The 5,853-nt window shown below is 31.8% G+C and overlaps 1 long non-coding RNA gene across 1 annotated transcript; it reads right to left on the bottom strand.

Moving 5' to 3' along the window:
* Positions 1-236: 236 nt before the first annotated feature.
* On the bottom strand, positions 237-5,313 carry LOC147843886 (uncharacterized). The gene is made up of 3 exons (XR_015491019.1): positions 4,713-5,313; positions 4,165-4,480; positions 237-3,728 (listed from the first exon to the last, which is right to left on the bottom strand). It is a non-coding gene; the product is annotated as an uncharacterized LOC147843886 (long non-coding RNA).
* Positions 5,314-5,853: the final 540 nt, after the last annotated feature.

The following is a 5,853-nucleotide window of genomic DNA, read 5'->3' as shown; positions in this document are numbered from 1 at the left end:
ATAAACAGGTTTGGTGGCTAAAATATAATTCAAATAAATATATTGGTTTAATAAATAAATTTTTAAATGCCAAAATACACTGCCTATATTCACTGAGAAATGGATTAAAATTTTAATTTTTAAAATGGGGTGTACTCAATTATGTTAAGTACTGTATATAGAGTGGATGTTGTTTGCTGGGCAAATGAAAACCCCTTAAATCCCTCACTCATCATTGTGTGTTGTATACTTGGGTAGGATGGTCTGCTTTGTCCACTCGTAGGCTCAAGCATTGGCATATCATTGTTTAGAAATCTATTGTGGGTTTATTCCCCTCATATCTCCAAACTTACATTTGTAAAAAAGCTTTCGGTCTCAGGAAGTTTATTTATTGTCTGTATCAGTGGTGCAAACTGAAATGGGGAAAAGACTTTTAAATATGCAGCACCTTTAATATCCTCCAAACAAAATTGCAGTTTAAAGAGTTGGTTTCTACATGCTTTTAAAAAGACTTTAAATGATTTAGTTTGAATCATTGACCTGTAGATGTTCTGAATAGATTTTAACTGTATGTGTTTTGATGGATGAATGATGCTACATGTTATTTGTTTGTTTGTTTTTTTGTTAAATCCATGTGAACTGTATTCTGCCTACACTGAAAAAAACGTCAGCAAAATTGTCACAAACGATTTATATGTTGAATTTAATCAAACAAATGATATATAGTAATGTTCAACTTAATTTGTTAGTTTAAATTTAGCCCAAATAAATTGTTTATAACCAATTCTATTTAAAAAAAAAGAGTAAATCCAAGGAATCATCTTTGAATAATTTTTCATAATTTTTCATGATTTTTTTCATAATCTTGGCCAGGACGCTCTTGTAGAGATTTTTTTTATATTTGTGTGCTTTTGCAGGTATAATAAAGATGATAATAATAATAATAATAGCCTAATTATAATTAACGTATTGCCCGTAGCCTACCTTTTAGCAAAATATTATGTGCAAATTTGCATCCACTTCTCAACAGTCAATGAACCATTAACCACCTTCTACATGTCCGTAAACAAAGGTTAATATATAGCTCGTGTTCTTGTTTTGTTCGGGGTGCACGTGCTGCCCTTTGTGTCCATGTGATCTACAGAACGGCACGCGCTCAAACTTTCAAAACACGCACGCATGCGCACAAGCAGGAGTTTACCCTGATTATTTTTACACTGTAAAAAATTATTTAATCAATTAGTCCTGACAGCATGTGTTTTATGTCATTATTAAACTAAGTTAATCATGTTCTAACATAATTTTATAAGTTATGCAAGCCGTTTTAAGTCAGTTTAACAAAAATTAGGTTCAATAAACTCATAAGATTTATTTGATTTAGCTTAACTTTAAGGCAACCAAGATTTTTACAGTGTACATGATTAACATTTCTTTCTATAGTATAGTTCGTGTTTGAATTCTTTCCATGCATCAGCAAACATGTAGCCTGAAGCTGGGTAGTATTTAAAATAAACTAAAGTATCAGCTCCTCCATGATTATGAGATGCTGGAGTGTTTCATAACCCCGTGAAAGAAGAGAAATTAAGCTTTATTTTAACTCGTGTTGTCTATTCTATCCATGAATAAAACATTTCTCATCCATCCAGTGTCACACAGTTATAGTGGAAGAGAGAATATATAGAAAATCCCCTCCTATCCGGTGACCATGTGACGCTTCCCAAACTCTGTTGGCCACGCCCACGTCCGACCAAAATGAGTGAACGCTCATGCGTGTTTGATAAAGGCTCATTTGCGCATACTTTTCTGTTCATTCTCACAGCTCCGTTATTGCTTTATTATCGAAATGTCTCTATAATTACATTGTTTTAAGATATGTTTACCGACATATTTCGGTACTTTTTTTTAAACATTAACAAAATTACAGCCCTTACTTCACTAGTTCAAAACTAAGTGCTTTTAGAAAAATTTATCTGAAACATTTGTGAAAGTTTTCCACGAAAATCTCACCGAAATCTCACAATACACTTGTGTTTTTACTCATAAAAGCAGGTGTAGGCTGTGTGTTCTTCCACACATTTGTTTGTTAAAATAAACCATGTTTAGGCAGTATGGTTAAAACTAATTATCTGACAATAAATAAAGTGTTTATAATAAAATAAATTTGATTCTTTATGTGTCCTTGTCTGTTCGTGTTTTGTGACAAAACAGTTTAGCTGATATTACAAAAACAGTTTTAACTGCACAGTTTTTAAGCATTAATTATAGTCCGAATTGAAAAATAAATTTCACCATTAAAATAGATAAATCAAGAAGTAAAAAACACTGGTAAGAACAAAACACTTCAGTCAGGCTCCTAATGCATGTACAGTTTTCAGATTTTCTGTATGAATGTCAGTCAGATTACTGATGGTTTTGTTTCAATAATAATCTTATTATGTTTAAGTTTATACACTTTTCTTGTGAAGCACAATTTATTGCTTTAGTTCGCGAAATAAATAGTGTTTAGTAAAAACAGCTAATATCAAAAATACATATTGATTAATATTTTGATTTTGATCTATAAACCAATGTCTACATATTTAAGCTGGACTTTTTATGTCCAATATTTACAATGTTTTATTTTCTTTCTAATGTAACAATTATTTGGTTTAATTGAAAAGTACACCCTTGAAAATAAATGTTCCTAAAAACTATTTTTGTAATAAACTCATTTTGGTCCCCAAAAAGCATGTTTCAAAGAACAGTTGTGCTCTACACAGGCAAAGGGCAGCATCTATGTAAACACTGAAATTGTACAAAGTGCTTTTAAAATTCTACAGGAGCTTAGTTTTTGTAGTGATGGCAATTTTGACAAGATTGAACCAAAAAACTTCACAGATGTCACAAAGCCCTTCATTTTTTTTTTTTTTACCAAATGTTTGCCCTTCTGCACTTTAGACATCACTTATATGCTATGAAATTAAATATGTCTGTATATTATAACTTAATTCGATTGTAATGTAATAATGTGCACCTTTTGTAAAGCTGCTTTAAAACTGTAATCATTGTAAAAAGTGCTATACAAATAGTTGATAAATTAATATTTGTTTTTTTATAGTGTGAAGAATTTATAAAAGTTTTGACTACAAAGAACCTTGTGGAATGTTAAGATTCCACTGATGTTAAAAAACATGATCACTGAAACAGAATAATATGTGTTGGGTGTGCATCTTTTTCCCATAATTACTATATCATTATTATTACAATATTATTGTTAATAACTTCATTTATATTGATACCACTTTTGATGACATCACAGATATTACTTTAATCATCACCTACTTTAGTATTATTATTGATATTATTTTTGTTAGCTTTATTATGACTACTATATTTAAATACTGTTTTTATTATTCTGATTATTGCTGCTGTTTATAAACATTCCAGGTATTTACATTTCTACTCTCTTGCTGTTTATGTGTTCTGTGTTTATCATGTTATGTTTTGAACTCAGTGGAAAAAAAAGGTTCTAAAGGAACCACTGATGTCACTAAAATGCTATTCGTTTTGAAAGAATTCCACCATTGAATTTGGTTATAGTCAGCTTTAAAGATTTTCTTTACCCATGCATGTACATTTCTTTCAGTCGCATTATTGTAGTTTTAACCATATTATATTTACCATGTTTTCCCCTTCTGTTTATCACGTTGTGTTTTGCACTTCTAGATAGGAAAAAAGGTTCTAACAGAACCACTGATGTCACTAAAATTCTATGATTTTCAAAATAATTCCACCATTTAATTAGGTTAGTCAGCTTTTGAGACTTTTTGTTTTCCTCTATGATCCATGTACATTTCCTTCAGTTTGTTATTGTAGCACAAGTTATTGTAGTGTTTTTCATATTGTATTTACGATGTGTTTCTCTTCTATGTTTATTATATGTTATGGTCTGCACTCCTAAATGGGAAAAAAGGTTTTAACGGAGCCACTGATGTCACTAAAATTCTATTTTTCCCCCAAAATTCCACCATTTATTTTGGTTATATGCTTTAAAGATTTTCTGTTTCCTCTATGATCCAAGTACGTTTTTGTAGCACATTTTATTGTAGTGTTTACCATACTGTATTTTTTCTTCTGTGTTTATCATACGTTATGTTTTGCACTCCCAAATAGACAATAATGTTCTACCGGAACCACTGATGTCACTAAAATTCAATTTTTTCCCAAAAGAATTCCACCATTTAGTTTGCTTATCTACTATTAAAGAATTTCTTTTCCCTCTATGATCCATGTACATTTCCATCTGTTTCGTTACTGTAGCGTTTACCATATTGTATTTCCATGTTTTTCACTTCTAAGTTTATCAAACATTATGTTCTGCACTCCTAAATTAAAAAAAGGTTCTAACGGAACCACTGATGTCACTAATATTCTAAAATTTCCAAAATAATTCCACCATTTAATTTGGATATATAGTCAGCTTTAAAGATTTTATTTTTCCTCTATGATCCATGTACATTTCCTTCAGTTTGTTATTCTAGAAATTTTATTGTATTGTTTATCATACTGTATTTTCCCTTCTGTGTTTATCAGATGTTAAGATCCGCATTTCTAAATAGAAAAAAAGGTTCTACCGGAACCCCTGATGTCACTAAAATTATATTTTTTCCAATAGAATTCCACCATTTAATTTTCTTACCTATTACAATAGTGAGCTTTTAAGGTTTTCTTTTTCCTCTATATGATCCATGTACATTTCCTTCAGTTTCATTATTCTATTGTTTACCATATTGTGTTCACTCTTCTGTGTTTATCATATGTTATGTTTTGCACTTCTAAATGGAAAAAAAACGTTCTAACGGAACCACTGATGTCACTAAAATTCGAATTATTTCCAAAAGAGTTCCCTTGTTTAATTTGGTTATATAGCTTTAAAGATTTTCCTATGATCCATTTCCTTCTGTTTGGTTATTGTAGTGTTTACCATATTGTTTTTACCATGTTTTTCCCTTCTGTGCTTGTCATATGTTATGTTCTGCACTCCCAAAATGAAAAAAAAGGTTCTAACGCAACCCCTGATGTCACTAAAATTATATTATTTCCAAGAGAATTCCACCATATAATTTGGTTACCTACTGCTATAGTAAGCTTTAAAGATTTTTGTTTCCTCTATATGATCCATGTACATTTCCTTCAGTTTGTTATTGTAGCACACGCCCCCTCTTTCTCCATCTCTCTGCTATATTGACTAGAGGCCAGTTCCTATTGATGTGTATTGATGACTCTGAAGGGAAGAAACTGTTGTGAGAATCCGATGTGTTCTTCTCTTCACCTCTCGTGTGTGTGTGTGTGTGTTTCTTTTTTTCGGAAGCCCCCTCCACCTCTTCCTTTATTTCCACCCCCCCCCTCTTTTCTCCCAGCCCCCGTCCCGTCCATCCCGTCCCGTCGCAGTCCCAGCCCCCAAGCTCCTGCTACAATCTCCCCTAATTGCATGCATGACATTCCAGCTGGGTGGGTGGCATAGAGCCTTCTGCACACTGTAAAGTGTTATAGCAGGAACTGGGGAGCTTTTTAGAGTCGACTGATGTGCAAATACAGACACGTTAATGCAAGAGCAGTGTCATACACTTCCACAACATCACCGCCAGCCCATTTATGATACTCTAAAAAATATATTAATTGGATTTGCTATTTATTTAAGGTAAGTGGCTGCAAACAATTTACATGTGCTGAATTTAAACAAACAGATTAAGCTGAGCATTACTATGTTTAATTTGTTGGTTTAAATTTAGGCCACATAAATGATTTGCAACCACTTACCTTAAATAAATGTAGAAAATTCTATGAATATTTTTTCACTTGTATATTTGAATTTGGCTTCAATTTTTTCTGAGC

The sequence above is a fragment of the Danio rerio genome, chromosome 5, assembly GCF_052040795.2.
Source record: "Danio rerio strain M-AB ecotype USA chromosome 5, GRCz13ab, whole genome shotgun sequence".
NCBI lineage: Eukaryota > Metazoa > Chordata > Actinopteri > Cypriniformes > Danionidae > Danio > Danio rerio.
The sequence above is the reverse complement of the archived record's forward strand: the minus strand, read 5'-3'. Positions and strand labels throughout refer to the sequence as shown.